The sequence below is a fragment of the Acanthopagrus latus genome, chromosome 7 (genome assembly GCF_904848185.1).
Source record: "Acanthopagrus latus isolate v.2019 chromosome 7, fAcaLat1.1, whole genome shotgun sequence".
NCBI lineage: Eukaryota > Metazoa > Chordata > Actinopteri > Spariformes > Sparidae > Acanthopagrus > Acanthopagrus latus.
Genome location: NC_051045.1, coordinates 11,139,036 through 11,159,258, shown reverse-complemented (window position 1 = coordinate 11,159,258; position 20,223 = coordinate 11,139,036). Strand labels below are relative to the sequence as shown.

The 20,223-nt window shown below is 42.2% G+C and overlaps 2 long non-coding RNA genes across 14 annotated transcripts in view; one reads left to right on the top strand and one right to left on the bottom strand.

The window, feature by feature from the left end:
- LOC119022914 overlaps positions 1–20,223 on the bottom strand; it is a 191,331-nt gene that overhangs the window by 162,397 nt on the left and 8,711 nt on the right. For 10 of the 13 annotated variants that reach the window (XR_005076114.1, XR_005076118.1, XR_005076116.1 and 7 more), the window contains exon 3: positions 5,749–5,795. The exons of the other annotated variants lie outside the window; for them this stretch is intronic. This is a non-coding gene — a long non-coding RNA (uncharacterized LOC119022914). The remainder of the gene's footprint in view (positions 1–5,748; positions 5,796–20,223) is intronic. 13 annotated transcript variants of the gene reach the window in all.
- On the top strand, positions 2,427–15,051 carry LOC119022915. The gene is made up of 6 exons (XR_005076124.1): positions 2,427–5,579; positions 5,724–5,832; positions 7,756–7,859; positions 8,010–8,071; positions 13,052–13,201; positions 13,309–15,051. It is a non-coding gene; the product is annotated as an uncharacterized LOC119022915 (long non-coding RNA).

Below are 20,223 nucleotides of genomic sequence, written 5' to 3'. Positions count from 1 at the left end.
GCTTAGCAGAATCAATCAGCAGACACTTGATTTAGGAAATTTAAGAGAAGAAAGACCAAGAAGACCAGACCTACACATCAATTAAAAATCAGAATAAACAATGTGAAATAGTTATGAACAGAAAGAAAAGGAGTTATGCAGTATAAGGTTTGTGTGCATATAAATCGACACCGGAAAACACACACACACACACACAAAGACTGACGATGCACTTCCTGGCCTACGTATTTGAGAGCTCACACACCACAAATGCAGCGCTGATGCTGATAAATATTGCGCGTAATGCATGTGCTTTCTTTGTTTAACTGAGCAAGATTATCTTCTTTCTTATCATCCCACGTTGCTACTTTTTTAAAATATTTGTTGATCAAATCATTTCAAAAGAATTTAAAAAGTCCTAGCACATACATTTACTTCCTACCTAAAATGAATTTGATTTATTGTATGAAACTAAATCTTAAATCAGAATAACTAATCCTTGATTCTGGTTCCTGCCTCATATGTAACCTAATTTATGATAAGAGAATTTTATCTGTTTCCTCTTGAACCCAGCCAATGTATCATTTTTTAATCTACTGTATTTCAATATCATTCAAGTGTGACGCATGCATCGGAGAGAGTTTACACAGAAATAGCAACAAAAGTGGTTTAACTGGATTTGATATCGGGCTTTATAGCGTCCATGAAAATATATAAAACTGTCTTTTTGACTGTGCATGGGGAGGGGGGTGGCAGAGAAAATATAGGTAATATCATTTAAACAAAAATAATAAAACACTTTTACCATGTAATTTTACCATGAGTCATATTTCAATATCAGAATATAAGGGGGAACATTTGTGAGCATTATAAAAATGAATAACTACAGTGGGAAGTGTCATGATCAAACTTGTAATGTTGTTTGGGGTATATTGTAGGTGTATTCTTCCACTCTCTCCGCCCTATTGGACCGGCATTCCATGTCCTTATAAATAATTCATTTTTTAATCTGATTTCCCAGAGCGATTCTCAGTGTGTTAGTCACATATTCAATAACGGTGCACGGTGAATAATCTGGCTGTGTGCTTCCGTGATTTCACCGCATGTTCTATAGAGGGGCAGGCAGGCGGGGGTCTGTCGGAGTCTGAAAGTGACTGGAGGAGGAGGAGGAGGAGAGCAGCGAAGAGAAGAGGAGTCAGGTGCATCATCAGTCAACATCCCTACAGGTTGACAAAGAACAGATGCATGCATTTGTACTACACATCCATGTTTGGGATTACTTGTCTCTGTCATCTGGGGCTTGAACATCAGCGCTGTCTCTCTCACAGCCACACATCTGGAGGGCCTGGGATGACTTGTTCTATGATTAAACAATTTCTCAATTGACAATGAGAGGGAGAAGATTATCCAAGGAGGGGTGAAAAAAAACAGGGCAGTGTATAAATATTTCTATCATTGTGTACAGTAAAATAAGTCTTGCATGACTGTTTGTTTTCTAGTTTTCTGTTGTGAAGGAAGAGACAAAAAATAAACAAAAATTCTTTCCATGAAAGATCAAAATAAGAAAAACATAAGATGTCTTAGATTTTATAGTTTAGGATTCTGGTTCTGGGATTATTTCCAGTGTTTCCTCACAAAACTAAAAATGTGGAAAACTGACAGCTGATTTATAGAGGAATAAAAATTTATGGAGGAATTTGTCTTTAATAATATAGAGCAAATATTCCATGGCAAAAGACAAGCTAAATATATGGTGGATTTTTCTTCTCCAAGTACCACAAACTTGACAGTGTGACATGAGTGGTGAAGGAGTGGAAATCCCTCGCAGTACCACGCCACTGTCCTTATCCAGAGTGCCCTGAGCGCTGTTTCTACCAGCCACACTGTCTGGCCACGAACACACACACAAACATGCAACTGAAGTTCACCAAGACCTCACAACACAGCAGACGCCGCTTTCAATATGTTGCTGTTTTGTTGCTCTTTCTTTTAAAAAACATGTTTCTAATTTTCGATCATTCTAATATGATGTTTTTTCAGCCACAGGCAAGTGAATCCCACAACAATAGAGCTGGGGGTCAACAAGAGGGTTTGTATTGTGTCAATGCATCAGCCATCAGAAAGATGGAAAATTCCACAACAAGAAAACTGTTCGTCTAAACAGTGTGCCACACCGGGGCAACGTGCACATGAGTGTTGTGCGCCTATGAGGAGAGCTAAATCACAGTGCTTTTCTGCTAAAGGCTGCGTGATTGAATGACTGTCTGTAACCTAATCTTAGTAATGAAACCAACACGGCCGACAGAGAGTTAATAAGTCTGGGAGCAGGATATTTTTTTACACACTGCTTTTACTGCGTTGAAACTGAGAAGACGCATCTCAAACCTCCTGAATCAGTGTGTTTGGTTGTGTGGGTGTGCGTGCTTGTGTGTGTGTGTGTGTGTGTGTGTGTGTGTGTGTGCGCGCGTGTGTGTGTGTGAGGGACGAAAGCAGAGAGGGCAAAAGTTCATAAACAAAGACAGAATTAGTGCATCTTTCTAATTCTGAAAGTGTCTAAGCAAGACTAAAATAATATATCTCAAACATCCAATTAGTGCATTCACTTGTGTCCACTCAGCAGGTTTGTTCATGTTCAATGGCATTAAGTAACTAAATATGAAGTGATGGACCCAACTCATGAAAAACCTTCATCTATTAACTTTATTATCACGCAATACATTGTAACTGAGACACTTAACCTCTGACCAGTCAGTGACACAAACAGAGACACAGAGTTAATGATAAAGAGGTCTTGTGGCAGGATGTGGCGTGATTGTAATGGGAGAAAAGGAAGACTGACTCTTGGCTTCAAATTGGATCGCTCTCTGGACAGCAAGTGCACAATACTTTCACATCTGCATGCACACATACACACTTACACACACATACACACTTACACACACACTTACACACACACACACACACACACACACACACTAACCTGGAGCTGTGAGCATGTGAAACCTCAACAGTTGGCTGGATAAACCTTGAGCACCCCCTAGTGTTGTTTTTACATAATCCACAAGGCAGAAATGATCAACATAGAGAAATGTGTTCTTGACAATCAAATGTGTCCAAAGGCTGTAAATCAAAGTACAGCACCATGAGGAAGGTATTGGTTATTTAATAGTAATTAGTCTGTTAATCTAACAACACAATGTTCTTCCTTTCTTGACATCAAGACAGGGCAATCAATTTTTGCACTTTAATAAATGTCACTTTGTCTACATCACATTATATGTAAGAAACTTATATATCCCATTTCAAGAGATCTGCAAATAGATATAAGATTTTAGTACCACTGCCAAGGAGGTTGTGTTTCCACCCATGTCAGTTTGTTTGTGGGGTGGTTAGTTTTCAGCATAATTGAAGCACAAATACTAAAAGGATTGACACAATGCTTGGATGAAGGATGGGTTTCAGCCAATAACAGACCCCATTAGCCTTTGGTGCAGATCTGGGTAAAGGGACGGATCCAGGAATATTTCCTCACTTTCTTTAATATTATACATGAGGCGTTTTTGACATTTTTGTTAACATCTCAGAGAATAATGCATGGACCTACGAGTGAGTAAAGTTTTATGTGGATCATAGATCTGGTGATCTTAAGTTAGGATAAAACAGTTAAAATTCAGGGTTTATTAAATTAAAAAGGACGGTTGAGCCTTAGTGGAGGTATGCGCTCTACTTCCATTTAGTTTATTATTACCTTACTTTGCTTCTGTTTTTACCCTTATTTTTTTAATGTTGTATTTGTGGAACAAATGCCAATCCACATACTTTATATGCTTGCATACTTGGCTAATAAAGCACTATGTTTCTGAATCTAAAAAAAGAGAAGAGAAAAGAGACAAAGGCACCTCATGTATGGCGGCTGAGTCCCCCCGCAGCAGACCAGGTTTGAATCTAACCCATGGCCTTTTACTGCATGTCAGCATCTCTCTTTCTATTTTCTGCCATCCCTCTATGCTTAAATATCTACATGGAGACTAAAAGCTTAAAAAAAAAAGTTGGAAAAGAAGAAAAATCTGGATAACCTCATGTTTTCTTTATGGACCATGGAGGCATTTTATTTAGCTGAAGCAAATTAAAGAACTGCAAAAGAAGGTTGCACCTTGTTTTTTATGCAACTTTCCACAGACAGCTTAAAATTCTTCTTGGTTCAATCCTGGGACATCAGATTTAGATGATTTAATACAAACTTCCAACACATCTAGTTTTTTTTAGTTTTTTTTTTGGGGGGGGGGGATAACATTTATATAAATCAGTAGGTTACAGCACCCCAGACGAAGGCTGACCTGGGCTTTTTCTCTCAGGCTAGCGGGCAAACATCCCAGTTAGGTTTTGGAGGGTTGACTGTGATCCCAAACCTTGTCTGGCATCCAAAGCAAACCCTCGGCTAAAGCCTAATGTGTGTTTCCATCCAGGCTCATGTAAATGTTTGTGATTAAAAAGGGAGATATGAGAGCCGAGGCGTTTCTGCAATCTTGCACATCCTAATTTGGTACTGGGGGAGTTAACACACCTGCCAGCTTCCTGCTGACGAGGGTGATTTCTCAACTGTTGTTGTTTATGCCGTCAGTTTAAGGAGAGGCGAAGACAGTGAGAAAAAGGGAGAGTCCGGGCTGGGCAAGACAGAGCAAACATACACAAACACAAAATACCCTATACGCACAAACAGATCTCAGGCTGCTGCCAATAACAGGCCATCCTAACATGTGAAAATGTTGACTGCTTGATGATTGATGGTAGTTATTTGTGGCTTTCTAACCCTCCTCTTTTGCCTCCACTCCCTCGTTTTCCTTCACTTTCTTCATCTTCCTCCTCCTCCGCTCCATCTCATCTTTGCGCTGTTGCTCCCCATCACCCTACCCCCTCTTCTCGGACAATGTGAACATGATTAATAATGTGTAATGTTGTATAAGCAGCCTGCTGTCCATCATTCGTGCTTGTCTGCCATTTTTAAAAACAGATTCGTAGGACAGAGTTGTGTGCTCCTAACAGCAAGTTTCGGGTAGCGTGTCACACTCAGGGACACAAACCAGATCTTATCACAACAGTAAATCATGAAATCATCCAGAAAAATGTCAACTTTTAACAATTATATCACACATCCTTGAAAATGATTAAACATGCAATTAATTTTCTATGAGTATATTGTGCATTATAAGGCCCATACACGTTTTAGTTCACTCAAAATCCTCTGAGAATCACACTTTTTTTGTAAGCAAAGTTCGATTCCTCAATATGTATGTCTATATTTAGGTGTTGGTATGGGGACAGACATATAAATAAAGATGTGAATACGGAGACAAATGAATAAGTGGCAGTGTAGTTCTGGGTGTCTGCTATTACTGCCACACTGCCAGCTCCCCATCCATCACTCGCTAACACAGTGCGTCTGAGTGTGTGTGTGTGTGTGTGTGTGTGTGTGTGTGTGTGTGTGTGTGTGTGTGTGTGTGTGTGTGTGTGTGTCTGCAGGAGGAAGAGGAGGAGGATAAGGAGAGAGGAAGAGGAGAGGACATCGGAGGCCACAGTGCAAGTTCCTCATCCATCATTCTGTAAGACCAAACTTCAGAAGAAAAGGAAAGGGAGAAGGGAAAGGCAGAGGAGAGATGTTTTCTCAGAATGATTCTTTGCTTCCTTCCTTCCCCCTGTTCTCGAGTAATCAATGAGGCAACACGTCGCCTGCTCTGTTTCTACAGGAATTCCTCTGTTTCTTTGACTCACCCTCTTTGGACGACAGCCGTTCTCTTTTCTGCCCCGAGCCCTCTTCTCTACAAACAGACGGGATGGACGGAGAGAGAAAGGGAGGTAGGGGGAGACAAGGCAGGACAGGGCCTTTAGTCTCGAGATCATTACCTTTACATTATTAATGTATGGCCAAACCACAAAGGACATTCACAGACAACAAGGAGGAAAGTGACTGCTTTGCTGCTCTCCTCAGTTAAATGTATGGAGATGGTTGATGTCTGATTTAAACTGTGTTGTGCACTAAACGAACCACACATAACTACAGCTGGAGGAGGAAATAAATATCTAGATATAAAATTATACTATCATAGCTGAATATTAAGCCATAATACTATTAACTGCACTTACACATGCTCTGTGTGATACAATGTAGAGATCAAGTCACTCTAAATATAAGAAATTGCATCAAACAACAAAGGAAATAGTAAAAAGTCTTACAGTAGCTAAATCATTAGAAGGCCAATCTTTAACATGATTCCACCTTCATCAGAGGCAATCGCATTACCCAGGTAATGACATCCAGGTTCAACAAACAGAAAATAATGAAGCGATGAAACAACAAGAAATTATATGACATAAAAGTTTAGATGCACACAGCATTCAGAAAACGAACACCAGAAAATATCTGAAAAGGCTGGTGAGCCTATATCCTCATTGAGACCAGGATAAATTAAGGCACCAGCCAATGAATCCAAAAAGTTGTCCTATAAGTAAGTTTCTATATTTCAATGTATCAGATTTTTTTTACTTATTCTTTTGTCACTGGGATCCTGATCTCTATCACAATTGTGTGGATTCTAGGCTTTTTTTTCCGTCAACGTTTTTGTGGGATGGAGTGTTTAGACAACATGTAACATTTGGGAAGTTTGAGAGCTTTGCAAAAATATTTGTTTTGTGTTCCTGAAAGTGAGCATTGTTGTGGTGCTGGTGTCCTATTTAGACTAGTACAGAAGAATTTCAAATGATAACCAGACCTATTGTTATCTTTTTTTTAAAGATTTTATTTAGATTACTCAGTATGCAATATACACTACGATCAACAAAACAAAGACCCACAATCTTACCCACAAAGTGCAGTCAAAACAGAACAAATCACACAGCGACAACACACATTTAAACCACTCACCAAACTAAACAAAAAAACATTACCTCAGTATGTCATGTCTGGTCTACACTAATGAAATATCTTAAATATAGATAACATACACTAACATCATATATAGAACTTGAATACCGTTTTTCTCTACCGAGTACCCCAGTTGTTTTGCTCTATGTGTCCTTACTGTCCTCCTGTCCTCCAAGACAAACCAAGATCAGTGCTATTATTTTAAGAATTATTTGATCATACCTTTGTGTGAAAGACACATACGTTAAAAAAGATAATATGGGCAATAAACAAACAAGATAAAAGTGAGTGAATAATTAAAGTAAATGTGTGAAAGATGTGTGTACATGTCTGTGTGTGCGTAAAGCAGGTTTGGCAGACACTTTGGTGAGGCTGAGAACAGAATTAAGGAGTGTGCTGTGTGTTTCATTAAATGCTCAATATATCTTGTGTTTTCTGGATCATTTAAGCCCCATTACAGAACAGTGGCACAGCTTTAATTTCTAAAGTGCCTTTCAAAAGGCATCACCTCAGGCACTTATTCCTGCTCTCTCTCTCTCTCTCTCTCTCTCTCTCTCTCTCTCTCTCACACACACACAGGCACACACACATACATACATTTGCATGCATGTATACGTGCGTGACGTTGTATACGCACTTCCACGCACACAGATGCAAACATTTCTGCTAGCATGCAAGATATGCAGATGCCCACACACCTGCGATTACACTGACACATACAACAAATAAGGTCAAACACAAAGTCTACAACCTCATGTCTCCATTACCTCTCCGTATTCGTATATTTTAAAGCTTTATTTCTGTTGTTCTCTACACTCTGTCTGCTTTGTTCCTCTGTGTGTTTTTCTGTGTAACAGATGACAGCAGCCTTGCAGTGGCTGGGGCCGCTGTCTTGGCTGCCGGGCCCATTTGACTTGCCAGCTTGGCCGGAGGATGAACTCCGGGACTAACTGGAGCCAAGGTCAGATTCTCTGAATGTGTGTATCTGTGCACAAAGGGATGCATGTGTCTATTTAGTTCAAGGTGTTAGTGCTGATGAAGACTGCATGCTTGGTTACAGTATATTCACGGTACTAAATGTTACAGGAAAAATCCTTCTGTGCATTTGCAGATTTGAGTGAAGGTATGTGAGAAGTGCGTGCTGAGCCAGCTGCCGACTGACGCGAGGTGGAGGTAAGGGGAGTGATGTTCAGAGCAATTGATACATTGCAAATAGAGTGGGCTTCCTGTCCGGGTTTTGTGGCTAAGGTGCTAAACGCTTCAGGAAACCAGATACACTTGCACATCCTCTAAAGAGATAGAGGGACAGGGTGAAACATGAGGGGTGAGGAAAAGAGTAATAGAAAGGTAGAGGAAAAGCCGGACACTCTGAGGGAAGTCTGCTTTTTGTTTTCATCCCTCCAATTTTGGTGTATTACTGTGGCACTCCTAGACATCGCTATAATCCAAGGTTATTCAAATTGTTGGCACTTCAGCAGCAGTGAGTGCTGTTCGAAATCAAAGAAGTGTTCATTTCTCAGTGAATGCCTTTGTCGTTTGTTCTTCTTCTCCTCTCTAATGAGATGGAATGTGGCTAAATTAGCAGCTGAGAGGCAAAGCTTCATTTACAAGACAATCAAATGATCCTTTACAAAACACACTCAATATGCATTAGATGTCAGCTTTGTGAATATAGGATGGCCTCCTTATACACTCAAATGGGGAGGGGGTGTATTTGGATGTTGCACGGTGGTGAAAAATGCCAAACTGAAATCATCCATCACAATGCAATAAAAAGGCCTGCAGCGCTCTGAGTGGGTGAGAGGAGTGAGATGTTTGTATTGGCCCACTGGGTTTCCCTCTGTGAAGAAGGGGATGTGTAAATGAATGTGTAAATGTTAAAAAATGTTCTTTTTATTAGACGAATTGCATCATTAAATCACATTATAAAAACAAAAAATGCACCATTAATTTCCTCCCCAAACAGCCGTAAGTACATGTCTCTCTGTCCCTGTGCCCATCTCTGTGTACCCCCATGGGGCGGCAATTCCAAAGCTATTCCACTCTATTATACAGATCAATCAGGTTGGGGAAATCTGCGAACACATGTTCAGGGCTGGATGAGACAGAAGACAAAAAAAACAACACCAACCTCCTAATTGTGAATAGTCTTGTTTCTCTGTCTACAAACCCAGAGGTCCCAGCAAACAGGTAGTGTCTCCTTTCCACTTTTTGCCCTTCCTCCATCAGGACATGAAAGGTAGCATGAATAATAGATGAGGGAGGTGATGAGATCAATCGGAGGCTATCTGTCTGAGAGATAGGAGTGGACAGAGTAGGACGTAGATCTGCACTAGACTAGAAACAGCAGACCTGCTGTCAGAGATTGCAGCGAGAGGTGGAGATAAGCACTCTATAGACCAGGGAGAACTCGACTAGAGAGGTTGTGGCACAAATATATGTACAGAGAAGAATGAGAAGGATAGGAGAAGTGCCAGGGTCCCAAAACATACACAGAAACATCTCATCATAAGCCTGCATCCACACCCATCCCTGAATGCACTGACCCCCCACACCTCTGCATCACACATACTCACATCTGTGACAATGCCACCGCAGCATGACAAATGCAAACAAAAGGTTCACCTATTCATCACTGTAGCGAGGAGGGTGGGGCTAATTATACAACTGTGAAAATTATGACTTTCTGTTGTTTTGTTTGTCCTCTAAGAGATTACAATGCTGAGGATGGAGCCTCACAGCTTCTCTCTGAGAGGGCACACGAAGGCAGCGACACACAAACAAAACAAACACACGTACACACGCAAATACAGCTTGTGTCCCTGCTGCCTGTGCCTCGTCTCCGCTTGCAGGCATGATTAATCCAGTGCAGAGTGGGAAGATTTTGACCCTAAACAGAAAAGTCCTGTTGAGGCTGCAAGAGGCACTGATTTATTTAGGTACCACTCCATCCACATTAATTATCCCCGTGCAGGTGCAGGCCCAAATTCCTCTTCCCCCAGCTGTAGCCCTGGGCAGTGAGACAGACACACACACACACACACGCAAACACACAAATAAATAAATAAAGCAAGCAAGCAAGCATATGAAGCCTGGCCCCATTGCCTTACCAGGCTGTGCTTATAGTGTCTGGGTGGCACAGAGAACACTGGCCGTCACAGTGGTGACGGATTGCGCACCCAGATATAGCACAAACGTAAATAACAAACCAATAGCAATCGCAAATACATGCACACAAACAGACTTTGTCCTGGAGCGTCCTCTCCCGCAGCACAGGTTTTCCTGCTTCCTCCCATTCCCTTCCTCTCACCACACCAGAATGGAAAAAATAAATAAAAGTCCTGCATTTATATATCAAATTAAGGTGAAGTAAACATTTTTTTAAAGCATTTAGAGCAGTCAACTTGACTTTAAGGACCAATCTGGGGCTACATAAAATTAAAGGGTTAAATTAGTGACTTTCTTTTGTATAAGCAGCATTGTAATCTGTATTAATTTTATTCTTTATCTTGTGTTTTGATTTTCAAGAAATCTTAATCAACTTCAGCGGTTAGATAATTGTGGTTTGTGCTGCACAGTTGATTGAAACATAATCAAAATCGCAACATGGCAAAGTGCAATATCCAAACTGCTGAGGCTGCAATTGTTCTCCAGAGGTAAGAAAACAGGATTTTTGTTTGTTTCCCAACAAATCTCCCATTGATATGATTTTAATGAAAATTAAATTCTAAAAGTATCATTCCCTCTTATCTTATCATGAATCAAAAATCAAAAATTAAAAAAACTGAAATTATAATCATATAAACATGATTTTTTATTCTGCAGCGCTAAGTGCACTCATGTAAATTTATATGGTACAAAAGTAAGTGTGCTGAATTTTCTTCAACTCCATCAACCAAAACTTGTCTCTCACTGTCTCCTCCACACATATTTTACTCTTTGTCAGATTTGTTGCGATGTTCGGTTCCCCAGGTGTTACCAGGCTGGAAGATACACCTGCGTTTCAATCTGTATGCGTGAGAGAGAGAGAGAGAAAGAGAGAGAGAGAAAGAGAGAGAGAGAGAGAGAGAGAGAGAGAGAGAGAGAGATACGAGCAGTAGTTTCACCACTGTGCCTTCCCCTAACAGAGCTAGTGGTGTGTGATGTGTCACTGAGAGCTCCACTCATTACGGCCTACATTAGCACCCTACCTCGCCCTGATTACCCCCCTGCTGAGCTGAAATCCACAGAGCAAGTGTGGCTTTTGTCAGTGTGTGTGTATTTGGTTGAGAGAGCCAGGGAGAGAGGGACAGAGAAAGAATAAGAGAGAGAGACCTTTCTCTCCTCTTTAGGGATGAACATTGTCTCTTCATCCCTGTGACAGCTTCCTCATTTCTCTAATACAAATGGCTGCCTGCGCTGGACGGCATGCATCAGGAGCTTGGGAGTGGGCCCCATCACTGCTCCTCAGACGCTCTCATTTATTACCCAGTTTGTTTGCACTCTTATCTGCGGCCTTGCCCTCCTAGCCCATCCATCAAACACACACACAGACATACAACACACACGTCTGCCCACTGACTGTCAGCACCATGCCTTCCTGGACATTGAGAGACATGCATATTTACATACAGCTTTACGTTTGCATCCGCCCTCACACACTTATCTCTACACCCGCATACCCTGCCCTGACAACGCACACTTACATGTGTAGTTCAAATGGTGAATTCTCCCACGCTTCTTTTTTCCTTCCACACCACTCCATCATTGTCTTTAGCTCTATTTCTTCCTGTATTCTCATCTTCATTCTACAGTCACTTTCCCTATGTGACAATCCCCAAGAGGACAAGTGTGTATAAGTGTGTGGCATTGATCAAATCCTCACTCATCAATATCAGTCAATATGTATAATCTTTTACATTCACAGGGTTCTCCCCAGACGGTGGAACGGTGGCGCTGCGCCGCTATACTGCTAGCTCAGCGCCACTATACTCATTTTCAATGTTAGCTGCTTTGTAGCGGGTGAGGGTGACTAGCGTCCGTCCGTCCATTCCCCGCCTGACGGCGAGGAGCGTTTCACCCGTCCGACGATAGCGACCGTCTCACTCCCCCCATCCGACAATAGTGTCCGTACCCCCCCCCCCCAAATACATACAGTAGATAAGAAATCAAGCAGATCAAAAAGAAAACACCTCTATAAAATGCAATGATGAGCAGAGGCACAGTGGTCACCTTGCTGGGGAAGGTTTAAAGGTGACACATTACAGAATGTGACTGTACGTGCACCCGACATCTTTAAGGAACTATGTGTTGACCTAAGTAACCAAGTAAGCAGAAAATAGGGTTGCTGAGGAAAGGGACATCAGAAATACCACACCATGTCTGCAGCCACCAAGACCTGAGTCGCGATAAGCAGAAGAAAATGGATGGATAGGTTAAAAGCATCATTGTGAATATTTTTATAGTATTTATAGTATTAACTTTGCCTGACTTTCCATTAAGCATCGTCATCAGGTCAAAATGTTGCATGCCTAACTAAAGTCTAACAAAGGCAATAACATGGCTAGAAACTCTTCTGATTTATTCAACATATTTCACAGAGGTCTAATGTATGAAGTCTCACTATTAGGCGTGGTATTATAAAAACCCTTTGTCAAGTATAATGTGGTAAGATCATACGGACTGTTACAAAAGAAAACTACTACAGCTATCACTGGAATACTGGGCAATTACAACATACAACTCACAACAGTGTATTTACCTGTTCAGTGCACCTCTTGTACCAGACAGCACTAAGACCACAGCATCGATTTTTCACACTGTCTCAAGGTCACATCACTGACAAAAACCCATCACCTTCCTGTAAAATGCTACTTCACTAAAGCCATATTTTTCTATTCCAGGGACGGGGCAGCAAAAGATAATCAATACCGTTAATTATGTTTCCTGGAGGCCTAACTTATACCGGCATGTCAAATGGAAAATGATGGGAAGACACTTTTTTTTTTTTAAAAGTACACAAACCAGTAAAACAAGAGCAAAACCAGTCAGGATAAAACTTTGTAGTGTACATTATCTATTTATCAAAAATTACTTCATGATATTCTTGTATAGCAAATTAAACACACAAGTTCAATAGCTAAAAAGTACTTATTTGCTTGCTTGTTTTCACAGACACTCAAACCACTGTGTGCCCACACACACACACACACACACACCCAAACTCACACAGAGCATGTTTGGGGACCAGCTGCCAGCAAATGAAGGATCTCCCTCCCAATTCACTTGTTATTGTGCTGTCTGGGTGACAAGTATACCTATAGAGTGAGTATTTATTTCCGGAATGTTTTGTTCCGTTTTCCTGCAATGATGAATGTTTCTTTTATAAATCCATCGCCAGGCCTTTTAAACCATAAACAATATTTCTCCAGCCCAGATTCCTTGTGCAGCAGTCTTGGGGAACCTTGAGATTTCCAGGCTCTGATTTAATGGCTCGTAATTCTTGAAAGGCAATCCTTCTTCACCCTCCGACGCTCGGATGCACCATTCTTCCGGCAGCCCACCAAGCTCGGCCTCTGCTCCCCTCTGGATCCCCAGGCCAGTCCAAACGCCAGTTAAAACTACTCAGCTGGAAAAAGCCCCGTGCCCCTTCTGTCACTGGCATTGTATTATCTGCTATGGGCTGACAGGACAAGGCATCCTGTAACAGTTTTGTGTAGATATGTGTGAGTAATGCTGCTGCGACCTCGGTTTGCTCTTTGGTCCATTCTTTGATCAGTGCCAACAAGGAGACGCTATTTAGATATGTTTATCATGTTTTAAGAATATCCTGTATTCTATTGTGTTTGTACAGTATGATTGATGAAAAAGATATCAATCAACAGCCTACATTCAGTTTGGAGATTGGTCACTTTGTTTATTACAGGGGAGGCCTCTCTGTAAATAAAGACTTTGTTAATTTAAGACTGTGCTGCCTGCATGCTGATCAGCACTGTAATAACATTACATGACACGTTTCCAAAAATGTATGCACACAGTTCTGTTTTTACCACAAAGTTGCTTAAAACTAAACTTTAACTTCATCACCTTGATGTCTTTCAACGTGGTGGCTCACAGAAGAGGTTAAGCTCATTTTAAAATGGCCAATAAATGTACCCCAGCAAGTCAACTAACTACGAGGGAGAAACAAAAGCAGCAAGTTTAAAAAGCAATCATTACGCTGGTATCTCTAATTGTGTTGCTTCCTCTCCTCATGTGTAATCCCTGGTTCCTCGCTTTGCCTTCATTAACAATGGATGAATTAATTAGAAACCTTCATAGGATTTCTGCACAGTGAACCCAGGAGATAAAACACATCCTATTCCTCAGACCTGCTCCTTTCCTTGTATATTCTTTTTTCCGCTCTCCCCTCCCTCTGCTCTTAATTGTATTGTTTGCTTGTTGTGTCGATAGCAGGATTAATTTCACTATAGATCAGGATTATTGACCTTCTCGTCAATGTTATTTCATTTCTGTAAGGTGCTAATTATAGGGAACAGGGGAAAGCAAATTGCACTGTAACTTGTCTCACTTGCTTTCCAATAAAACAGAAAGAAAACAACATTAATTCCCCTTTAGCTGCCCTCCTTGGTAGGGTAAATTCAATCACTATTTCACTGCCTATCTGTGGATCTATGAGGGACACTGTTAACAACTGCTGGACTTGATTGGTGGACTTTAAATTTAAAACACTGTTGACAACTCTGACCCATTCCCCTCGACCAAATGCCATTCTTGTCACACTCACTGCTCTTTTCTTGGTTCTCTCACTTCATTTGAGAGAGGGGGAGGGCACAGTTCATAAACAATTAACCGGCTGGATAAGTGATACACTCAAGCGCTAACAGACCTGAAAAAAATTGTGTTATAAATTCTGGTAATTGAGTAGAGGGAGGCGAACATCGGGCAACTGAGGCTGAGTTGGCAGCATCTTAAAACAGTTGCCTGAAGATCAGGTGGTCTGCACTTTTGCATCATTATCATCTCATGAAAGAAGAGAGAGGCCACACCTTGTAAAAGAGAAGGATGTAGACAATTCTAAAGGGACAGTTATCGTTAACAAATCTAAAAAGCTCAACACGTGCAGTCATTTGCTGCTATTTTGTCCGTTTTGTGATTGCATTCACTTCTAAAGGTTTACCCAAGTAGAGCAAGCCCTAAGACCCCCTTATTCCCCCTTTTCTCCCTCTCTCCACTCCTCCCTTCTCCTGTAGTCCTCTAATGAACTGAAAGGTCAGAGCACTAATAAAACTATTAGCAGAAATGAATCTCTCAGATGTGTTAATGCACTTTTAATTCCTGTTAGCAAATTTCATCCCCCAGCAGTTTGCTGCCCGCTAATGAGAAATAAAACGCCCCGCTCTAGGGAAGGGGGGTGGGGAACGGGTCGATGCTCCGGCTACTCCACAGCAGACTCCATACACACACACACACACACACACACACACACACACACAAGTCATATACACTAACGCTGCACTCTACACACACCCTGGATGTGCTGGATGTTATTCACGGACCGAGGCCTGTTTTCAGCCCTGTGATTCTGCAGGGTTAATTAAAGAGCACATCTCCATCTGTTCTCATTCAGCCTCAGCTCAGTGTCTCCCCATCAAGCACACATAACACCCACCTACCCACCCACACACAGAGAATTACCGTGTGTGTGATACACTGTCTCTCTTTGTCATCACCAGAGGGACAAAAAAACCTGACACTGAGGTGTTAAGAAGGACACAGATAAACATGCTCTGACTTAAGGACATAATCTGGCCTCTCACCCAGCTTGTCTCGTGACCTGACTAATGAGGTACAGACGGGGCTTGACCCTGATGTCTAGAAGCCACTAGAGGATATCAAGCCATTGTAGGCAAGACGTTCACTGTGTTTGTGTAAATGTGTCTATCAGTCCTCTGTCACATGTGGCCCCTCAGGGAAGTCAAGGTTCAAAAAGTGTGCTTGGCCAACTCTTTCCACTTACAAGTTGCACATGCTTGTGGAAAACTCCAGTAACTCGAATCATTAGTAAATAATTACTGTATTTTAGTGCTTAGAAATGCAAGTAGTGGAATATGTAGTGTGGTAGTGTAAGTTCAGACACCTTATGTTCAGAATATTAAAATTGGGCTCAAACAATTCTTCATTAAAGCCCCCCCCCCAACAAAAATATTGAAACTGTAACCTATAGAATTTTACTGTAATCAGTCATATTGGGAATATTTTGGCCACAAAGTTGATTGGTTTAGTGACTTTTTAACAGTGAACACTGCTCTCATTCTTCTTTGTGCAAGATATGTTCTTGGAAATGAAAGGACAGAAATATAGTGAAGCAACTGACAAAGCAATTATTCCAAACAGTAATAAATTTGCTAAAAGAATGGGAGGAAAATGGACCTTGTGGTACAATATGTTGGCAACTTGTTGTCTGGCTTTACATTCTTTCAACAACCAACTCTGTGAAAAGGAAAAACACAAACAGGGCTGCCTCAGTTCTGATTGTGTGAAACAGTTTTGATGTTATACAAGTTGCTGTTGTCTAACTTTCACAAATGAAAATGTAATTGCTATAAGGAAATTGTGCCACCATGAGCAATTATTTGTAATTTCACACAACTGCAGCTGCTTAGAAATGAGCTTTATAAAATATTTAGTTTGACTGTATAGTTAAGATACTTAAACATCCACTTCCTTATATCGTTAGTAATAGAAGGGTAACTGAAAAAATAGAAAGCACAAGAAAGCAAAGAAAGGCCCAGAGGGAAGGGGCAGAGACACTCTATTACCAAACTCAGCCTTTTAATCAATAAAAAGATAAAAGATATTTTAATCAAAGACATATTTCCTTGTTTGTCTAATGCTTTTGCCGCCACCGTGCACATAATCTTTAAATGCTGAAAAGGATGCATAATGCTCTCCCAGAGAGCCACTCATCCATATAAACACAAAACAGGAGCAGTCAGCAGAAACACACACCAGCCTGGCCCAACACACAGACACTCCATAGACGCCAAATTACATTAGGATGGGCATATTAAGGGGAAATTGCATCCTGTAAACTAGAATATTATTTCTACACACAAACACACTGCTTTCACACACACGCACACAAACCATTTTTCAACATCGTATTCCCTAGCCCTGTGCTCACCGTTCAGTAACAGATCCATACAGGAACTGTTTTGTGCTCGTGCAAAAACACGCACACAGACACACACAAACTATAAAACACAAAGCATGGTGCTATTAGTGTGTGGGCTGTTTGTCGGACATACAGGCATCCGCTAGCCGTGGCTAAAACATTCCAATGAGATTAGAGGGGTAACCGGAGCCCTTCTAGGCCCACTGAACTGAGCTTACAGCGCGGCAAACAAGTCCAGAGGTGGTGGGTAGGCTGGATCAGGTTCCAGCAGCTAATGGGTCAAATACCAACTGACACTTAATTGAGTGATAAAGCGTGCGCATTTAGGTAGGTGTGTGTGTGTGTGTGTGTGTGTGTGTGTGTGTGTGTGTGTGTGTGTGTGAGCGTGTGTGTGTGTGTCTGTATTTGTTCGCATTTAATTCACCTTTACATTCCAGTATATAAAGTTCCTCTTGTTATAAATAACCTGTGTGTGTGTGTGTGTGTGTGTGTGTGGTCCAGGCTGGTACACTACTTAGGGTGCATCAGAGTTTGCACATGTCTGCCGAGCACTGGGGAGCAAACAGCAGCTCCAGTAATAGTGATTCATGCTTTCCGTCAGGCCCCCTGACAGGCTGGGTTCGATCCCCTGCTCAGCACGCTGTAGCGGCAGTAACAGCAGCCGAGGCAGGCGCAGGACCACGAACATCATCATAACTGCTGAGGGGAGTGTTGGGCTGCTGACATATTGATCGACCCTCAGTTAGGAGATTTGATAGACTGACCTCGGACTCTTGACTTTAAACAGTAAAAGGAGGAGGGCAAATCGGGAAGTCAGAGAAAACAATCAAAAAGGGAGAGTGTAAAAAAGAGAAACCAATCACTGAGATATTTATCCAGTGAATTATATTTAATTAAGGGTTGCTGCTAAAGTTTATTTTAGATTAATCTGCCTATTTTTTTTTTTTTACTATTAAATCGATCACACTTTTCGTCTAAATTATGTCTGAAAATATAACCCAATTTCCCGGAGCCCAAGCTGACATCTTCAAATTACTTCTGTCCAAGCAGCAGTCCACCAACCAAATATATTCAATTTACAATGATATATAATGGCGAAAAGAAGCACATTTTGAGAGGCTATGAACAGCAACTGTTTTTTCCTCAATAAATGACAACTGAAAAATTATTATCATAATTGCTACTCAAATTGTTCGTCATATATTTTAAGCCCTTACCAACCCTTGTTGACATTCTTCATCACCCTCAGCTTAACATAGCATTTAATTATTATTCAACAACTGTCGCAAACTCTCTCATGACCAGAATAAATGTTTTGTGTATAGAACAGAAAATAAAAATGAGATATAACATCCTTGAGGCAACATTCTTTACTCCCTGCCCCCACATGGTCCTCAAGCTCAGCGACTCATCCGACCATCAGGCTAAGCCTAACCCCAAGCCTCCTTTGGGCCCTTTGGGGCTCAGGGGCCGGGAAGGACCAGAGAGGGTACGAGCTCACACTAACGATGGAGGAAACCATGTCCAGTCGGCTGGAGCCTGAGATGGAACAGAAGACCCTGCACCATTGTTCTGCCAACACACTGACAGTTGGTGATTTAGGACCGGGGCTGCCCGGGTGCGTTAGGGGAGGGACAGGAGCAAGGGAGGTCAGAGAGAGGCTCCACAGGCACCCTTCAACAATCCTACCAGAATCCCTCCATCCATGAGATGGCAGAATGAATCATGGCTGACCCAGCGCAAGGCCTGAGCCTGGCCTCTCACTACCACCCCCTATCCCCTCATCGAACCCCCCCCTCGGACAAACATGACAAATCTGGTGTTTATTTACTTAAAAAGACCTGGAGAAAGAGCAAGGGGGGGGCAGATAAAAAACAGTGTAAAATCAATACAGTGTTAGTAGTTCCTGCCCTACTGCTGCTCTTTTCTGTCTGTGCGGCTGAAGAAACCTAAACTCGGGTCTAATAAGGACCCCAGGTGTAAAAGGGACGCAGGTGGCTTCAGCAAGTTGCACAAAACAGGAGGGAAATGCTGAATAAAGGCCAGTAGAGAATGGGAAGCTGGCACAAAATGCACCTCAGATACTCTTTGCTACATATCTAATCTATGCCTACCAAATGGGACCTTACTGTTTAACTTTTTTAATGTCTATAATCTCTGGATGAATTACACATGCTGAGCATTGAATGATGACATAAAAAAGAAAACAAAACATCCAAAGTCTAAGCTGTGGGTGATGTATGTGCATAGTCAGAGACATGTGAGATAAAATTGGTCTCCAAGTTAGAGTCCAGACAGCAGAGCATTGAATCTACGGAGCCTCTGCTCTTGCCACATGACAGGCAGAAAACAGATAAGGCTTGCTCTCAGGGGAGAGGGAGGGTGGCCATCAAGCCAGCCCCCTAAAAAGAAATAGCAGCAGCGAGCTGTCAAGGTTTCTGTCATATCCTACATCACATCAGCCGCCCAGTCCATCCCATCGCTGGCAAACCATGCACGCTGTTGTGGCCAAGGATGAAAGTGCTGGAAAATGGGAGTCATTGTAAACCATTTTCTGCCCTGGAGCCCCCACCGCTGCCACCCCCATCCCCTCCACCCCTCTTCTTACCGACTCCTCTTGAAGACAAATGGGTCCAGGGCAATGACAGAGTGCCTGGTCCACAAATCACCGGCGGCCGGCCTGGTCGTCCACTGCCTCCTCCTCCCCTGCAGCCTCCCCCCTGCACCCAACCTCGCTCCTCCCCATCCCCGGCCCCTCCATTAGTCATGTGCACGCGGGCAGCAGCTAGAAGCCGTAATTAGACAAGGACAAATCGGCAGCCACGGACACGGACGAGTCCGGCCGCTAAATAAGGCCCGTTTCCATACCGACCGGTGGGCGGCATGTAGGGCCAAGGAGAGGACTGGGGTGTGGGAGAGTGAAGTGGGGAGGGGTCGGTACTGTCCAATACACCCTGCGATCCTCTTGGCCTGGCCTGGCAACTAATTTATTATCCTACAGGCCCATGGCTTGAACTCACCTCTCACCAATACACCCTCAAATCAAACCCCTACTCCAACACCACCATACCCTTCAACCCCATTCCCGGTGGGAACCAGGTTGCTGTCCCTCCGTACTGGTTCTACACTTGTTTCTCACATGAAGGTTTGAAACAAAAATGTCCAGATA